General features: G+C 42.5%; 1 protein-coding gene across 2 annotated transcripts in view; it reads right to left on the bottom strand.

Moving 5' to 3' along the window:
* GJA5 (gap junction protein alpha 5) overlaps positions 1-21,115 on the bottom strand; it is a 76,599-nt gene that overhangs the window by 39,197 nt on the left and 16,287 nt on the right. Inside the window, exon 1 of one of the 2 annotated variants that reach the window (XM_040423027.1) lies at positions 8,197-8,750. The exons of the other annotated variant lie outside the window; for it this stretch is intronic. The gene's annotated coding sequence lies outside the window, so the exon portion shown is untranslated. Of the gene's footprint in view, positions 1-8,196; positions 8,751-21,115 lie in introns of those variants that run through there. 2 annotated transcript variants of the gene reach the window in all.

A 21,115-nucleotide genomic window follows, 5' to 3' on the forward strand; every position in this document is an offset into this window, starting at 1 on the left:
AAGTCCTGGCAGCCATGGTAAAGTGTAGCGGGGAGCGGGGGAACAGTATACTTACTGTCCGTGCGGCTCCCGGGGCGCTCCAGAGTGACGTCAGGGCGCCCCACGCGCATGGATGACGTGATCGCATGGATCATGTGATCCATGCGCATGGGGCGCTCTGACGTCATTCTGGAGTGCCCCGGGAGCCGCACGGACGGTAAGTATACCGCTCCCCCGCTCCCCGCTCCTACTATGGCAACCAGGACTTTAATAACGTCCTGGCTGCCATAGTAACACTGAACGCATTTTGAAGACGGATCAGTCTTCAAATGCTTTCAGTACACTTGCGGGGTTACGGATCCGGCGTGTAATTCCGGCAAATGGAGTACACGACGGATCCGGACAACGCAAGTGTGAAAGGGGCCTAATCCGTTCAGGATGTCTTCAGTTCAGTCATTTTGACTGATCAGGCAAAAGAGAAAACGTCTCACAAATGCTTTCAGTCAGCGGCAAATCGGCGACGGAACTGCCCGCCGGATCACACTGCCGCAAGTGTGAAAGTAGCCTTACTCTCCATTCAGAATGCATGGGGATATGCCCGATCAGTTCTTTTCCGGTATTGAGCCCCTAGGACGGAACTCAGTGCCGGAAAAGAAAAACGCTAGTGTGAAAGCATTCTCAGGCGGGGGTGCAGCAGGTTTTCCTTTCGTGCCACATTGCTGATATGTTGACATATTGCTGCGCGCCCTGGTGTGTACATTCCCCTGACTTCTGTGTACAGTAGTGAATAACGCACCTACAATGTTTGGACAAGCTCGCGCCCTGCGAATCTGCCTGTAAACATTCCTCTGACTGATCACAAACTGCAATCCTGTGCCGTGGTGCCGCAGCCCGGGGGGCCAAACACCAGGTGGGGGCTTGTCATAGGAATATATGACGGACAGGAAGTGCTGCCCAATACTGGGCCGGAATCTGGCCTCTTTTTTATTTATTTCATTTTTATTTTACTCTTTTTAAAGTTAATGTATTTCAGACAGAAATCCAATGATTTCATCTTCTCAGGAGCCAATGAAAATGAAATGAAAATGAAATTTAAAGGGATTTTACTAAATGTTTTCATTTATTTCTTTACGTTATTCTTTTCTATATGATTATCAGGATCATAATTACTATTTTTAAAAAATGTCTTCGCCATATTTTTTTACGTGCTGATATGGAATGATTTCATCGTGATATGGTCAGGAAGAGATTAGAAATGAAAAGGGATATTTTGATTATTATTTTTTTTACTTAAAGGGGGTCATCACAAAATGTAAAACTCTTATTTTTCGTACGTGTTCAATCTGCATTTTTTGCGGATCGCCATTTCTATGGTTTCTCAAAAAACACAAAAAAAAAAACGGAGACAGTACACAGATGCATCGGTATACCCATCCTGCAAATTATAGAACATATCCTATTCTAGGATAGCCATTTCTGCTTATGGGACTGAGAAAAATGCAGACTGCCCACGGAAGGTATCCGTATTTTGTGGTTCTGCGGTTTGCAGACCGCATAACGGATAGAGCCATGTGCAGGAGGCCTTACTCCCTTTCTATGGGCGAGCAGCAGCTCATCGAGCACCTGCATCCCCCAAGAAGCATAGCAATTTGCTGTTGTTAACCCCTTCCTCCCCCTCCTGTATAGCCGCAGCGATGCATATGGTGTGTGACCCCCCCCCCCCCCCACCATTTACTTCTCCGCTGTCTAGACAGAGATAGAGCTATATATTTCTATGAATTTAGAAGTGGGGACGAAAGAAGGAAAAGTGTCGGGACCGCATCACTATGAGATCACTACGCCAGCACTGAGAGGGGAGGAGCAAAGCTACTGAGCGTGTGCGTCCACCACTGGATGCCAGAGGAGGTGGACCTGAAGGAGAAACAGCAGGGGGCGATACCAAAGACAAAAATGTCATGTGTAAAAAAAGCCAACAATATTTTGATGGCCTATTTTGGACCGCGCTACTCGCTGTAGTGTCAGACTTCTCATGGGATAACCCCTTGAATTTTTTAATATATTATTTTTTTATCTAATGTTTTTCATGCAGAAGTAAAACCATTTCATCTTGATCTAGTTAGAAGCCCATAAAAATTGTAATAGTGATGGCCTATGGCTAGGGTGTGCCACCACCTTATGATCGGTGGGGGTCCGACCTCTGGGGTCCTGAGAATGAAGGGGCCGCAGTCATCACTTAGCTCTGTGTCCCCTTCACTGGTTTCCCCCTGCAATGCCCTGGCCACATCCCCAGTAAGTGAATGGGGCAGCTGTAGTGCCGGGCGGCCTGGAGCGCTGCTATGTCGGGGAAAAATGAAAAGGGGACGCAGCGCAAAAGAAGCGCAGAGTTTTCACCCCTCCCCCACAGATCATAAAGCGATGACATATCGTACCCATAGGCAGGGGCGGACTGGGAACTTAAAGTGGCCTTGGAAAAAAAAATAATAAGAGTCTAAATTCGCAGAAGGCGGCACAACACAAGTCACAAGTAGGCAGGGACATCAATAACACAGCACAATATACTGCCCCAGCAGAACCAGATACCACAGTGCAGCACAATATACTGCCCCAGCAGAACCAGATACCACAGTGCAGCACAATATACTGCCCCAGCAGAACCAGATACCACAGTGCAGCACAATATACTGCCCCAGCAGAACCAAACACCACAGTGCAGCACAATATACTGCCCCAGCAGAACCAGATACCACAGTGCAGCACAATATACTGCCCCAGTAGAACCAAACACCACAGTGCAGCACAATATACTGCCCCAGCAGAACCAGATACCACAGCAGTGCAGCATAATATACTGCCCCAGCAGAACCAGATACCACAGTGCAGCACAATATACTGCCCCAGCAGAACCAGATACCACAGTGCAGCACAATATACTGCCCCAGCAGAACCAGATACCACAGTGCAGCACAATATACTGCCCCAGCAGAACCAGATACCACAGTGCAGCACAATATACTGCCCCAGCAGAACCAGATACCACGGTGCAGCACAATATACTGCCCCAGCAGAACCAAATACCACAGTGCAGCACAATATACTGCCCCAGCAGAACCAAATACCACAGTGCAGCACAATATACTGCCCCAGCAGAACCAAACACCACAGTGCAGCACAATATACTGCCCCAGCAGAACCAGATACCACAGTGCAGCACAATATACTGCCCCAGCAGAACCAGATACCACAGTGCAGCACAATATACTGCCCCAGCAGAACCAAATACCACAGTGCAGCACAATATACTGCCCCAGCAGAACCATACACCACAGTGCAGCACAATATACTGCCCCAGCAGAACCAGATACCACAGTGCAGCACAATATACTGCCCCAGCAGAACCAGATACCACAGTGCAGCACAATATACTGCCCCAGCAGAACCAGATACCACAGTGCAGCACAATATACTGCCCCAGCAGAACCAGATACCACAGTGCAGCACAATATACTGCCCCAGCAGAACTAGATACCACAGTGCAGCACAATATACTGCCCCAGCAGAACCAGATACCACAGTGCAGCACAATATACTGCCCCAGCAGAACCAAACACCACAGTGCAGCACAATATACTGCCCCAGCAGAACCAGATACCACAGTGCAGCACAATATACAGCCCCAGCAGAACCAGATACCACAGTGCAGCGCAATATACTGCCCCAGCAGAACCAGATACCACAGTGCAGCACAATATACTGCCCCAGCAGAACCAAACACCACAGTGCAGCACAATATACTGCCCCAGCAGAACCAGATACCACAGTGCAGCACAATATACTGCCCCAGCAGAACCAGATACCACAGTGCAGCACAATATACTGCCCCAGCAGAACCAAATACCACAGTGCAGCACAATATACTGCCCCAGCAGAACCATACACCACAGTGCAGCACAATATACTGCCCCAGCAGAACCAGATACCACAGTGCAGCACAATATACTGCCCCAGCAGAACCAGATACCACAGTGCAGCACAATATACTGCCCCAGCAGAACCAAATACCACAGTGCAGCACAATATACTGCCCCAGCAGAACCTAATACCACAGTGCAGCACAATATACTGCCCCAGCAGAACCAGATACCACAGTGCAGCACAATATACTGCCCCAGCAGAACCAGATACCACAGTGCAGCACAATATACTGCCCCAGCAGAACCTAATACCACAGTGCAGCACAATATACTGCCCCAGCAGAACCTAATACCACAGTGCAGCACAATATACTGCCCCAGCAGAACCAGATACCACAGTGCAGCACAATATACTGCCCCAGCAGAGCCAAATACCACAGTGCAGCACAATATACTGCCCTAGCAGAACCAAATACCACAGTGCAGCACAATATACTGCCCCAGCAGAACCAGATACCACAGTGCAGCACAATATACTGCCCCAGCAGAACCAGATACCACAGTGCAGCACAATATACTGCCCCAGCAGAACCAGATACCACAGTGCAGCACAATATACTGCCCCAGCAAAACCAGATACCACAGTGCAGCACAATATACTGCCCCAGCAGAACCAAACACCACAGTGCAGCACAATATACTGCCCCAGCAGAACCAAACACCACAGTGCAGCACAATATACTGCCCCAGCAGAACCAGATACCACAGTGCAGCACAATATACTGCCCCAGCAGAACCAAACACCACAGTGCAGCACAATATACTGCCCCAGCAGAACCAAATACCACAGTGCAGCACAATATACTGCCCCAGCAGAACCAAACACCACAGTGCAGCACAATATACTGCCCCAGCAGAACCAAACACCACAGTGCAGCACAATATACTGCCCCAGCAGAACCAGATACCACAGTGCAGCACAATAGACTGCCCCAGCAGAACCAAACACCACAGTGCAGCACAATATACTGCCCCAGCAGATCAAACACCACAGTGCAGCACAATATACTGCCCCAGCAGAACCAGATACCACAGTGCAGCACAATATACTGCCCCAGCAGAACCAGATACCACAGTGCAGCACAATATACTGCCCCAGCAGAACCAGATACCACAGTGCAGCACAATATACTGCCCCAGCAGAGCCAAATACCACAGTGCAGCACAATATACTGCCCTAGCAGAACCAAATACCACAGTGCAGCACAATATACCGCCCCAGCAGATCCAAATAACACAGTGCAGCACAATATACCACCCCAGCAGAACCAGATACCACAGTGCAGCACAATATACTGCCCCAGCAGAACCAGATACCACGGTGCAGCACAATATACTGCCCCAGCAGAACCATATACCACAGTGCAGCACAATATACTGCCCCAGCAGAACCAGATACCACAGTGCAGCACAATATACTGCCCCAGCAGAACCAGATACCACGGTGCAGCACAATATACTGCCCCAGCAGAACCAGATACCACAGTGCAGCACAATATACTGCCCCAGCAGAGCCAAATACCACAGTGCAGCACAATATACTGCCCTAGCAGAACCAAATACCACAGTGCAGCACAATATACTGCCCCAGCAGAACCAAACACCACAGTGCAGCACAATATACTGCCCCAGCAGAACCAGATACCACAGTGCAGCACAATATACTGCCTCAGCAAAACCAAATACCACAGTGCAGCACAATATACTGCCCCAGCAGAACCAGATACCACAGTGCAGCACAATATACTGCCCCAGCAGAACCAGATACCACAGTGCAGCGCAATATACTGCCCCAGCAGAACCAAACACCACAGTGCAGCACAATATACTGCCCCAGCAGAACCAAACACCACAGTGCAGCACAATATACTGCCCCAGCAGAACCAAACACCACAGTGCAGCACAATATACTGCCCCAGCAGAACCAAACACCACAGTGCAGCACAATATACTGCCCCAGCAGAACCAGATACCACAGTGCAGCACAATATACTGCCCCAGCAGAACCAGATACCACAGTGCAGCACAATATACTGCCCCAGCAGAACCAAACACCACAGTGCAGCACAATAGACTGCCCCAGCAGAACCATACACCACAGTGCAGCACAATATACTGCCCCAGCAGAACCAAACACCACAGTGCAGCACAATATACTGCCCCAGCAGAACCAGATACCACAGTGCAGCACAATAGACTGCCCCAGCAGAACCAAACACCACAGTGCAGCACAATATACTGCCCCAGCAGATCAAACACCGCAGTGCAGCACAATAGACTGCCCCAGCAGAACCATACACCACAGTGCAGCACAATATACTTCCCCAGCAGAGCCAAATACCACAGTGCAGCACAATATACTGCCCTAGCAGAACCAAATACCACAGTGCAGCACAATATACTGCCCCAGCAGAACCAAACACCACAGTGCAGCACAATATACTGCCCCAGCAGAACCAGATACCACAGTGCAGCACAATATACTGCCCCAGCAGAGCCAGATACCACAGTGCAGCACAATATACTGCCCCAGCAGAACCAGATACCACAGTGCAGCATATGACCATACTGAGGACAGTAATACAGTCGAATTCAGGAGGGCACCTGCAGCTGCCGGACAGTTGCGTATCTGGTTCTCCTAGCATTAATTATTGCTGATGGCATCAGATCGTTATGTACCTGGCCGGAAGCCGTGAGGAGGGCTTCCCTGTCCGCCCCTGCCCATAGGCGATTATAAAGTGTGAATACCCCTTTAAAAACTATTAGAAATATCCTGAATTAATTCTATATTATTCCTATTAACAAAAATATTTATTTATTATTTATTTACCGGTTTTATCTATTTGTTTGTTATTATTTTAACTCATTTCCTTTTTTAATAGTTATTAATAAAAAAATATATATATATATTACAGTCTATGTTTGTCATATACTTCATGTCACTGAACCTGGGGTCGGAGCTCTGCTCGTTTACACCAGCAGAGCGTTCTTTCATCTTCCTTTCTTGATGTAGCGTCTTTGAGTTTGTCATCTGATACAGGTTATTGTAGTGTCCGTACACTGGACTGCATTATCTGTACTGAAGGTGTCATCACCGCGCACAAACCAAGCAGTCGGCTCTGCTACATCTGTCTAGTAGGATTTAATTACGAGGTGGATTTAGACGTTAGTTAATTTTTTTATGTATTCTTTATTTTTATTATATTTAATACTGTCTTTATATGGAAATTGTGTAAATGATTTAATAAAAGTAAGTAAACAAACGTACAATCATGGCAAGTGAGCGGCTAAAAATAGTTGGATGTACATGTTTGTTAAATGATGATATATTTCATATATTATATTATTTTCTTAGACCTATATAGATGCCGCAGAGCTGAATTTGCAATTTACGGCTACTTTCACATATGCAGCACAGCTCTTCGGCAGAGAAAAAAAACCTTGTGTACAGCGGTTTGTGTCTGGCCGAATCCCGGCATATTTTCCGGAGAAGGGCCGGATCCCATTATAGTCAATAGGGGCAGGTGCCAGATCCGGAGAACTCCGTCAGGCTGTTCTCTGTGCCGCAGAAACTCTTTGGGGCTGCATCATTTCTGCCAAGTCCAAACCTGCAGTCCTATGTAAATTTACATTTACCACATTATATCCTGTTCAGTGTGCCTCATGATAATCTCCAGTCTGCTATATCTGTATGTGCTATATTATAATACTTCCTATCATTTACATTATTCTTATAGAGTTGGATGCAGCAGAGCAGTATTTGTCATCTAGTTGCATCATTAGTTATATCTGAGATATAACTTAGATATCTGAGCTACGATAACGTAGCAGTCTTATGTAAAACTATACCTAACAAACCATCGCTATAAGGCCTCGTGCACGTGACCATATCAGATACGGTCAGTGTGCCATCCCCCTTTTTTTTTTTTGCGGACTCATTGACTTTACTTGCGGACATATTCTATCTTTTATGATCTGTCCCCTTTCTGCATCCGTATGCCCGTTCCGCAAAAAGATAGAATGAGCCCTATACTTGTCCGCAAAATGCAGACCATGGACCCATTGAACGGACACGGTTGTGTGTATGAGGCCTAAACGGTGCGAAGTAGGAAAAAACACGTCTGTTCTGCATCTGACAAACTCAGCACTGCTACATCTGTATATAAGCCCGTCAACTACAATTCATATATAGACAAGAAAATGTAATTAAACAAGGCCCGATAAAGGGTAATAGTAAGAATTTTACCTCCTGGTTTAGGGCCGTCTTGTAGGAACTTCTGGCGAAGAAGATTCACTTGGTGACAAGTTTGGAGTCAGTGTCCCACCAGCTGATTGTGTCATGCTGAGTGTCCGCCTTGGTCATGAGAGCTCTTCCCTGGAGCCTGGGGGACTGGCACAGTCAGTGTCCGGGGGTCTTGTCCTGATCTCTCCTGTATGTGTTCCTGGCTCAGACCCCCTCCTGACACTGAGCAGCAGCTCGCCGCCTGCTCTCCCTTCAAAGAACTGCCTAACACTGGAATATAAATGTGATGATGCACAGACAGTGGTGTGAGCGGTGTCTCTTGGCCCAGGTTCAGACCTTCTTCTCACTTCTGGCCACTGGATTATTGCTAAAAGTTTCTCAAAAAGGAAGTCATGAAATAATAGATTCACTGAAGACACATTAAGAGGTTCACCTTGAAGGCAAAGTTCAGATGTAGCTGAATTGTCGCACCTAACATTGTTCAGGTCTTGGAGTGATCTCCAGCTGGGAGTAGTAGTACTGCAGCAGCTGAAGGGCCACAGGCTTACAGGAACCGGACTGAACAGCCTAGACTTGAGCTAACATATTCTCCCCTGTTGCTGTGTCCACAAAACTCCCATTCGGCTACAAGTCGCTAGGTCACTGGAAAATACTATGTGGACTAGTGGATGGTGGGATATATCATACTAGTGGGGGGGGGGGGGGGGGGGGGGGGGGGGGGTTAGTACTTGCTCTAAACTTCCTGCATTGGTGTTAGTTGTGTTTCTGCTGAAGAACTTGCTGACTGTTTCCAATAGCAAGATTAGAACTGTGTATGCAAAGGGGTATCTCCCAAAAAAAGAGAAGATTGTAACTGAAAAGGGTCAACACACTGCCTCCTATGAAAAAGAAAATAACTAAAAATAACTACTGTATTACTGCTCCTATGTAAAAGAATATTGCTACAAAAATACTATATTTCCTCCTATGTACAAGAATATAACTACTATAATACTGCCTCCTATGTACAAGAATATAACTACTATAATACTGCTCCTATGTACAAGAATATAACTACTATAATACTGCTCCTATGTACAGGAATATAACTACTATAATACTGCTCCTATGTACAAGAAGATAACTACTATAATACTGCTCCTATGTACAAGAATATAACTACTATAATACTGCTCCTATGTACAAGGATATAACTACTATAATACTGCTCCTATGTACAGGAATATAACTACTATAATACTGCTCCTATGTACAAGAATATAACTACTATAATACTGCTCCTATGTACAAGAATATAACTACTATAATACTGCCTCCTATGTACAAGAATATTACTACTATAATACTGCCCCTATGTACAAGAATATAACTACTATAATACTGCTCCTATGTACAAGTATATAACTAGTATAATACTGCTCCTATGTACAAGTATATAACTACTATAATACTGCTCCTATGTACAAGAATATAACTACTATAATACTGCCTCCTATGTACAAGAATATTACTACTATAATACTGCCTCCTATGTACAAGAATATAACTACTATAATACTACCTCCTATGTACAAGAATATAACTACTATAATACTGCCTCCTATGTACAAGTATATAACTACGATAATACTGCTCCTATGTACAAGAAGATAACTACTATAATACTACCTCCTATGTACAAGAATATAACTACTATAATACTGCTCCTATGTACAAGAATATAACTACTATAATACTGCCTCCTATGTACAAGAATATAACTACTATAATACTGCCTCCTATGTACAAGAATATACTTACTATAATACTGCCTCCTATGTACAAGAAGATAACTACTATAATACTGCTCCTATGTACAAGAATATAACTACTATAATACTGTTCCTATGTACAAGAATATACTTACTATAATACTGCCTCCTATGTACAAGAATATAACTACTATAATACTGCTCCTATGTACAAGAATATAACTACTATAATACTGCTCCTATGTACAAGAATATAACTACTATAATACTGCTCCTATGTACAAGAATATAACTACTATAATACTGCTCCTATGTACAAGAATATAACTACTATAATACTGCACCTATGTACAAGAAGATAACTACTATAATACTGCTCCTATGTACAAGAATATAACTACTATAATACTGCCTCCTATGTGCAAGAATATAGTTACTATAATACTGCTCCTATGTACAATAATATAACTATTATAATACTGCTCCTATGTAAAAGAATATAACTACTATAATACTGCTCCCTATGTACAAGAATATAACTACTATAATACTGCTCCTATGTACAAGAATATAACTACTATAATACTGCTCCTATGTACAAGAAGATAACTACTATAATACTGCCTCCTATGTACAGAAGATAACTACTATAATACTACCTCCTATGTACAAGAATATAACTACTATAATACTGCCTCCTATGTACAAGAATATAACTACTATAATACTGCTCCTATGTACAAGAATATAACTACTATAATACTGCCTCCTATGTACAAGAATATAACTACTATAATACTGCTCCCTATGTACAAGAATATAACTACTATAATACTGCTCCTATGTACAAGAATATAACTACTATAATACTGCTCCTATGTACAAGAATATCACTACTATAATACTACCTCCTATGTACAAGAATATCACTACTATAATACTGCTCCTATGTACAAGAATATAACTACTATAATACTGCCTCCTATGTACAAGAATATACTTACTATAATACTGCCTCCTATGTACAAGAATATAACTACTATAATACTGCTCCTATGTACAAGAATATAACTACTATAATACTGCTCCTATGTACAAGAATATAACTACTATAATACTGCTCCTATGTACAAGAATATAACTACTATAATACTGCTCCTATGTACAAGAATATAACTACTATAATACTGCACCTATGTACAAGAAGATAACTACTATAATACTGCTCCTATGTACAAGAATATAACTACTATAATACTGCCTCCTATGTGCAAGAATATAGTTACTATAATACTGCTCCTATGTACAATAATATAACTATTATAATACTGCTCCTATGTAAAAGAATATAACTACTATAATACTGCTCCCTATGTACAAGAATATAACTACTATAATACTGCTCCTATGTACAAGAATATAACTACTATAATACTGCTCCTATGTACAAGAAGATAACTACTATAATACTGCCTCCTATGTACAGAAGATAACTACTATAATACTACCTCCTATGTACAAGAATATAACTACTATAATACTGCCTCCTATGTACAAGAATATAACTACTATAATACTGCTCCTATGTACAAGAATATAACTACTATAATACTGCTCCTATGTACAAGAATATAACTACTATAATACTGCTCCTATGTACAAGAATATAACTACTATAATACTGCACCTATGTACAGGAATATAACTACTATAATACTGCCTCCTATGTACAAGAAGATAACTACTATAATACTGCTCCTATGTACAACAATATAACTACTATAATACTGCTCCTATGTACAGGAATATAACTACTATAATACTGCTCCTATGTACAGGAATATAACTACTATAATACTGCTCCTATGTACAAGAATATAACTACTATAATACTGCTCCTATGTACAAGAATATAACTACTATAATACTGCTCCTATGTACAAGAATATAACTACTATAATACTGCCTCCTATGTACAAGAATATAACTACTATAATACTGCCTCCTATGTACAAGAATATAACTACTATAATACTGCTCCCTATGTACAAGAATATAACTACTATAATACTGCTCCTATGTACAAGAATATAACTACTATAATACTGCTCCTATGTACAAGAATATCACTACTATAATACTACCTCCTATGTACAAGAATATCACTACTATAATACTTCTCCTATGTACAAGAATTTATGGTACATTTCCTTGCTTGCTCTTTTACCTTTCACTTTTGTGCCCTGTAGGAAAAGCATCCATCTTTCGTGCTGGACGTGGAGCCGCTTATCTCCTGGAAGATGGGGGATGTTCTATCATTACTTCCTATTTTCCCGTTGCTTTTGTCTGTATATTTCCTGTGCTTTAAATAGAGATTTACTGTGACCTGTAACTGATGACCCTTCACATTAACCCCCTTGATTGTTATATAACAGGACGAGACACAGGATCAGTTCTTTGCTAGTTGTCACTTTTATATTTATATAAATCGTTGACCAGTACCAGTATTACCCCCGTTATGACGGTTGCATTCTATGGACATTTTCTATATACATTTTTAGTTGCTTGCATTTATCTACTGGTGAGCTGCTGACAAATACGAACTACCTACTTCTGAATATACTATACAAGGCTGGCAGACTGCCTTACTCTGTAATGGTTAGAAATTGAAACTTAGAAAATTTGTGTGTGTGCGTGGGGAGGGGGGGGGGGAGCGGTCTGGGGTGCAGGAAAAATTTGCATCTAATGTCTGTACTGTACAATGTTTAGTTAATTGTGTTATATGCCCTGTTGTGACATACTGTTCCAGTAGAAATAATTGTGCCGTGTTCTGCCCATGTATACAAGGTGGAAGTGCTAAGTCACTCCCAGGCTGTTTATGAAGTTCATTTTAATTATATCAGTGGTGTATGAGTGGACCAGTGGTTCAGACTAGAGATGAGCAAACCGATGATACAAATTCATAATTCATCCAAGAGTATTGAGTATCCCAATAGTAGATGTTCTGAATGAGACATGTATCCGAAAGGATAAAAGCTCTAAGAGTCTCAAGAGAAAATTGCCATGATTAGCTGAGTGGACTTGGGGGGAACTCTTTCTCATTAGGAAGACCAAAAAGTATGCAAGAAGAGTATTTTAGACCAGCGAATGCTTTTCTGCCTGTCTGGGAAACATGTGCAAATTCTAGAATCTTATTTCTGCTGGCATCAGATAGACTTAAAGGGGTTATCCCATGATTAATGTAAAAAATGAAAATAAAACATCAAATAGTACATGCCAACCTCTTTCTGACAAAGCTAGAACTAGCTCTGTACCTCACATCCATCAAGAGATCTTCCCATTCATTTCTCTGCTAGATTTATATCAAGCTGACTGCTCAAGGGGAGTTTCTTTTCTACTGCAGCTCAGGGGGCATGTCCATGCTCTCCGTATCACAGCTCAGGAGGCAGTTGAAGGATAAAACTGAGCATGTGCAGCCTTCTCAGTGAGCAGGTCAAATAAATAAGAAAAGAAAAGAACAGCAGGTGGCGCTATACAGATAAATTTTTATTGAACTCAGTCCTATGCTAAATTTTTAATTACATGCAATTACAAAATTATTCAGGTCCAGGTGCTGGTGTGCAAACAACCCTTTAAATGTTGTTTTCTTTTTGGATGGAAAGCTAATTTGCATACCTTTTGGGTTATTCTGAGATATTCATATTAGCTTTCCTTCCAAAAAGAAAAGAATACGTAGCCTATCTGATGTCAGATACTAAAATTTGCATATACATTTCCCAGGCAGAGAAGCATAAGGCATATCTGTTGGTCTCCCTAATGAGAAAGAGCACCCCCCGAAGGCCACTCAGCATACCAGGGCACTTTTGTCCTTTTGGAAGGAGATTTGGTGTGTGTGTGTGTATCATTTCCAGTGGAGTTATACTTGTGGGTCTCTGTTCTTCTAGGGCTCATAATGGCTTTTCAGGAAAAAATCCTAGGAAACTAGAAACTATTACCAACTTTCAGAGCATATTTGATTTGGGTAGAATCAATTCGTACCCAAATTGAATTTTTTTAAAACATTTTCGAAATCGGACAAGAAATTCAATCATCTCTGGTTTAGACCTTGCAGCTTAGAGAGAGAGAAAAAAAAAACAGAGGGAACTCCTCTTCTCCTGGTGCAAAAGGAATAGAAAGTAAAAAATCAGCAGTGTTTCCGTTATATATGAACCTACTGTAAGAGTCTGATTAATGCAATCCCAGCAATCATGAGAACAGAGGTGATAAAACTCCTTTAAAGGCTATGCACTGTACACCTTCGGGGGTATTTTTTATGATTACATTTATTCATTTTGAGCTAAAAATCATTTTTTCAATTGGTCTTTATTAAAAATATTGAGCCATTCTGTCACAAAGGGTTATCTGTCTAGCTATGTGAATGGTACTTTCACTTTCACCTTGTGCGGTCATCAATAACCCTTATCTCCAAATTACTAGAAGGTCATAAAAACACTTATTTAAGCCACATTCTTATCAGTAAGATAAGAACTGAGCCATAATGAATGTTTAGGAGGTCAGAGATCAGAGAAAAGGAGCCATCAGCTGAGCTGCCTGATGGTACAGAGTATAAATTCAGATGCTGCTACTAGAGAAACTGAAGGTTGCACAGAGATATGGGTTCAACATTTTAGTAGTATAGAGTGAAGACTTACTGTTGACCAGTTGAAAATGCAGATGTACTTTCTGATGGCCAGTTGAAAATGTTGTCATAAACTGGCCGTACACCTTCAACAGTTGTTTGGCGGCATCCATTTCCCCCTGACTCCACTATACACATGCAGGCTCGGTTCATTCGACCATGCATGTGTTCTGAATACAGAGGGGCGAATAAGCTGGTGACAAGGATGGAGCAGTGACTTACACGGGCCCACCAAGGTTTAACATGAACAGGGGGTTACTTGGATGGAGGAGATGAGCAAATGGTTACAGGGAGGGCACAAGCTTGTTGGTTACACACATAAAGTGAGGCATGAGGCTTGGTGGTTACACATACTGACTTGACAACTTTTTGTTTAGACGTCAATGGGAGGATGTAGCCATCAATATTTGACTCCCATTAATCCTCTATAAGTTGTCCAAAAGTCGTCATCTGAGCACTCCCCTCTAATCCTTTTTTTTTTTTTTGTTTCAATCGTTTTTATTGGTATTTCAATGTAATACACAATACAATAAAAATGCATTACAATACTTGCATTGTCAGTTGAGTTATTAATAACAAATATAGTACAGTGACATAACCCTTGTCAAAGTAAACAAACTTTCATATATGACATCCATGTTGAAGCCTATTCAGCCCATAAACCGAAAACTTAATGTTTTCCGAACCATAGGCCCCCACTGTAGGAGCATGCGAAAAGAGTATCTAAAAGAAAGTATCCACCACCTCCCCCTTACACTCGACATACTTTATGAATCTGAAAATTTATTCTTTATTGGTTGTCCAACACTCGTGTGAGTCTAAATCTACTAGTTAAATTTCAAGGTATGTTTCAGGGAATGTTTTTCCTCTTTCCTTCCCATCACTTTTTGCAATATGGAGACGACATCCAAACTTGCCACAATTTCAAGAATTTTTGATAAGTGCCATTCCCTAAGGCTATAATTCTTTCGTAGGCAAAAGTGGTATTAATTGCTGACACTAGGTCCCTCAGATGTGGAATATCTCGAGATTTCCATCTCTGTAATAACATCAATTTAGCTTGGACATTGAAAACACAAACCAATTTCCTGTTTTCCACCTGGAGATCCGCCACTCCAATCAATAGTAGGACAAGTTGCGGTGACCATACCAACTTCTGTGGGAGTAGTAGGCCCAACATCTTTTCACATGCCTCCCAATATTCTGAAATCAATGGGCATTGCCAGAGGATGTGAAGAAGCGTCCCTCTTCCTCCACATCCCCTCCAACACTCGCCAGACACCCCCTCATACATATGTTGCAATTTTTCTGGGGTGTAATACCAATGTAAGATTGTTTTCAGAGCTGATTCTACGTGAGAGGAGCACTGTAAATTAGAATGGATCACTCTGATTGATCTCTGCCAATCTTTCTCAGCTATGTCGATATTCAAAGACCTTTCCCATTTATGCATGGGGTGAGATTTTTTAAATTGGGTTGGCTGAAGTAATGCCTCATATAGTGTCTTAATCCCTTTAAAATTACCCGAAATATATGTCATGCCTATTCGATTATATTTCAGGTTAGCAGGGCGAAGTGATTGTAGCAAATGCCTAATTTGTAAGTATTTAAAAAAATCAGATTTGGGAACCAATAATTGTTCCTGCAAGGCTTGGAAGGTTTTCAGCGTTCCATTCTCATACAATAGTTCAATTGTACCCTCAGTCCTCAAAACCCACCCTGAGAGATCCACGTGTGGAAGTAAGGCTTTTATGAAAGAAAATGGTAGTGATATCACTGTAGGCGGGTGTCCCTCATTATCTATACTATGAAATTGTTGCCAAGCTGAAACAGATGCAACAATTATCGGGTTCATATTCTTAGGGATCTGAATGCTCCAGAAAGGTAAATGGAATAAGTCTGGCAAACTAAACGGAGCTGCCTGTGCTTGTTCTATTTGCACCCAAGGGATTTCCAGTAATTCTCGTTTCCAGCTTCTAAGCATGGATACCAAAGTGGCCAGGTAATACGCTTTCATGTCTGGGACCGCGAGGCCACCCCTATCTCTGGGTCTCTGAATAATATTTTTAGCCACCCTTGGTTTCTTGTTTTCCCATATATATTTGGATATTGTGTGTTGCACTTTGCTAAAAAACCTATTTGGTAGCGGAATGGGGACCGTACGGAATAAGTATAAAAAACGGGGGAGGATAAACATTTTAAAAGCAGCAATCCTACCTAACCACGATGTTTCATGCTTATGGAAATTATCTAAGTCTTTACCCACTTCTGTTAGTAGGGAATCATAGTTGAGACTATACAGTTTGGACAACGAGGGAGTCATACTAGTTCCCAAATATTTAATACTGTCTGTACACCAGTCAAAGTCCCATTTCTCTTTAAAGGACCTAGTTAAGGTATCCGGGATATTGATCGGCAATGCCTGTGTCTTGGAGGAATTTAAATGGTAGTATGATATGTTTCCATAGATTTCTATCTGCCTCATAACCGCTGCTAAGGATGTTTCTGGATATGAAAGAGTTAGTAAGACGTCATCTGCGTAAAGTGAAATTACATGCTCCTGGCTTCCAATCATAACCCCCGGGATGAGGGGGTCCATTCTTATAGCTTGAGCTAGTAGTTCCATGGCTATAATAAAGATCAGAGGGGACAGTGGGCAACCCTGTCTAGTGCCGTTTGTTAAACTAAACGACTCTGACAAGGCCCCATTGACATATACCCTAGCCGTGGGGTTGCTATATAAGGCCTCTATTGCGGACATGATTGGACCACTAAATCCCATGTTCGAGAGCACCGAGAATGCGAATGACCATCTTATTCTGTCAAACGCCTTCTCGGCGTCTAAAGCCAGAACCAGCATAGGACTCTTCTGCTGTTTGACTTGGTGGAAAATGCCCAGCATTCTCCTAGTATTGTAGTAGGACTGGCGGGTTGAAACAAAACCAGTTTGGTCAGTGTGTATTATGGAAGGGAGTATTGCAGCTAACCTAAGAGCCAGAAGTTTAGCATAGATTTTAATATCTTGATTTAATAAAGATATGGGCCGAAAGTTTTGGGGTTTATCCGCTGGTTTACCCGGTTTAGGTAAAGTAATGATAGTGGCTTGTAAGTTTTCTTCAGGGAAATTACCAGATTTCAGGGCGGATTGGCAAAAATCCCGTAGAAAGGGGCTTAAGATATGTGAGAGCTTTTTATAGTAATGACTCGCAAACCCGTCTGGGCCAGGGGCTTTGTCTTGAGGCAAGGATTTTATCACTCGTTCAACCTCCTCAGTTGTTATGTGAGTATTGAGGGTGCAGAGTTGCTCCCTGGTTAGAGTGGGTAGATTAAGAGTATTAAGATATCTTCTTATCTTGGTGATCAGGTCTGGGGGAGATGGAGTTGAGTCCTTCAGATTATAAAGATCATGGTAATAGGTCTGAAACCCCTCTGCTATATCTGATGGGGAATACATTTTTGTTTGTGTAATAGGGTGTAAGAGATACGGTATTCTACTTTTTGTCCGTTTTGCCTTAAGGCTGGCCGCTAGAAGTTTACCTGCTTTATTTCCCTGGGAGTAATAGCGTGCTTTAGATTTCCGGAGTCCTTTTTCAAAGGTTTCTAACATGTGATTCCTCAGATCCTGCCTGGTCTGTTTTAAGGCTTCCATATTGGAGGGTGAGGGATTATTCTTGTTCCTATCTTCCAGTTGTTTCAATTTGTTGAGCAACTGTGTTATGGTCTCCTCTAATTTCCTCTTTCGCACCGCCCCCTGTTGGATGAACGTCCCTCTTATAAATGCCTTATGGGCATTCCATAGTACCACCGGATTAGTATCCTCTAGTTTATTAAGATGAAAAAATTCTCTCAGGTCAGATTCAATACGCTGACCATGCTGTGGACAAGATAATAAAATGGGGTTGCTCCTCCAAAGATATCTTGGGGAGTAGTTGTTTTCTTCTGACAACTTCATTGTAATTACAGCATGATCAGATCACTTAATCTGCCCTATTCCTGCATCTATAACCTTTGTCAGTGTCTCCCTTTCTATCAAGAACATATCAATGCGGGAATAAACATTGTGTACCCCTGAATGAAACGTATAGTCCCTCTCTGATGGGTGTTTGATACGCCAAATGTCAAACAATTCTGCTTTCCACAAGGTATCACTTAGGGACTGGTTAGTTCTACTTGATGAAGAGGATGTATCTATTTCTGGGTCTGTAGTTAGATTGAAATCCCCAAATAATAAAAGTTGCCCCTTCTTTTTCTTACTAATTATTTTCAATACTTTTTTCAAGAACCGAGTTTGACCCTTGTTGGGAGCATAAATTGATACCAGGGTGAAAGGAGCATTGTTTAAAGTGCACACTAGAATTACATATCTCCCTGCTGAGTCGCTGGTTTGCTCTATTAGTGTGAATGCTAGAGAATTTTTTATAGCTATCATCACCCCTCTAGTTTTGGAGTTGGAATGGGCTTGAAAGATGTGGGGAAATTGTGCATTTTGTAGTCTATGAGCATCCTTAGCTAGTATGTGGGTTTCTTGTGCCCCTAGAACATCACAATTAAGAGACCTAGCCTCCCTCCATAGGTGAGATCTGCGCATTGGACTGTTCAAACCATTTGTATTAATGCTTGCAAAAGATATTACCATAATAAAGCAGTTTAAAGCGTAAGGTAAAGAAATCGCATAATATACTGTATAAAAGGTGCAGGACGCCTCCCAGCCAGCGCGCCCGCCACCAGAACACGGAGGAGGTGGACCCTTGTACAGGCCTACGTATGGTACTATTCATGGATGTAACATCATATAACAGTAGTAAAACATAATAATAACACATAACTAAAATCATAACTTATAGGTATACCCGTAAGAGCCAACAGGCTCTCCGTAAACCTAAAAGAACTCGGGGTATAAATGTCCTGTCTGAAGCCTGAGTAGTAACCTAATTGGACAGGCACTCAACCCCGGCATTTGCACTGAGATCAATTCCACCTTCTGGTGAACCCTTGTTTAACGGACAGTATCCCAGTCCTTCTGGATTTTGTCAGGTGGAGCCCGGCGTTGTTCCGTTATTAAGTCCATTGGGATGTCCCAACTCTGCAACAAATCCTTGCCTTCTTCTATAGACTTTATAACGTAGAATTTCCCGTCTTGATGGATCATGAGGCGCACCGGGAATCCCCATCTGTATTGAATCTTGGCTTTTTGTAGTGCCGCTGTAATAGGTATCAAGGCCCTTCTTTGCCTAAGTGTTGCAGCCGATAGATCTGCATATAACGAAACATGATGGTATGGAGCTGGCAGTCCCCCATTTTGCCTAGCAGAGGACATTAGTTGCTCCTTAATAGAGTAAAAGTGGACTCTGGCCAGGACGTCTCTAGGAACATTTTCATCCAAATGCCTGGGACGCGGGACTCTGTGGGCCCGATCTATCTCTAGGTCTTTGTCACTGCTTTGAGGCAAGACGCATTTTATCAGCGCCCTTACATATGAGGGAATGTCCTTGGAGGCAACACTTTCAGGTATCCCTCTTAGCTTTATGTTGTTACGCCTGCTGCGATCCTCCATATCCGCCATTTTGTTTTTCAGGGCCTCCACTTCAGCTTCTAACGCATAGTGAGCGTCGATGAGGTCGTTATGGGAGCCTGCAAAGTCCCCAAATTTGCGTTCTAAGTGATCCGTTCTCGCCCCCAGGTCTTCCACCTCTAATCTTAAAGGGGCCACTATGGAGCGCATATCATGCAGGAGAGAGCGCCTCTGTATCAGCAGCATGTCTCTCATAACAGTGTCCGTCAGGGCCATGTTAGTAACTGGCAAAGCTAAAATTTCAGCCTCCCCTGTATCTTGTAAGTCCCCATCTGTTCCCAAAGTACCTGTTTGGGTAACCTCCCGTTCCGGAGATCTGATGCGTTGTGGGGAATGTGGGGAATCTGCTGCTCCTGTTGCCGCTTTTCTCCCCTGCGCCTGGATAGAAATGATCGCATCGCACTCACCCTCCTGCCCTGTAGAGGATTCTCCTTCGTCGGGTGCAGGTCTCGGTATCTTCCCTACAGCCAGCTCTCTGTCTGGGTCCGAGCCATTAGCTGAGTGGGTGGCGACCTTGCGTTCGCTTGTAGCTGCGCTCCGGTCTCCGGCGCCATCTTGGGACCTTCCCGCTTCCCTTGTGAAGTAAAATTTTGTCAGCTTCGGGTGCGTCACCGCTTTTTTCTTTCGACCCGTCATCTTCAGGAAGGGTTCAGTAACTCTCCCTTTCAGTATTTAGGTGTCCACCGTGGATTTAGTCGCTGTGTAGGTCGCTGAAATGCAGTGCTAGCTCCGGAGCTGTACCACACTACATCCGCGCGCCTCGGCAGCCAGACCACGCCCCTCTAATCCTTTTTTTTATCCTGATATCTGCGAAATAAAAATCGTCAGATTATCTAATACACAGTATATGGTCTTCCATCCCCTGAAACCATATTCCGTGTATGGCCAACGTTACTAACTTTGTTCTGAGCTCTTTCGGGA

Source organism: Bufo bufo, chromosome 3 (assembly GCF_905171765.1).
Source record: "Bufo bufo chromosome 3, aBufBuf1.1, whole genome shotgun sequence".
NCBI lineage: Eukaryota > Metazoa > Chordata > Amphibia > Anura > Bufonidae > Bufo > Bufo bufo.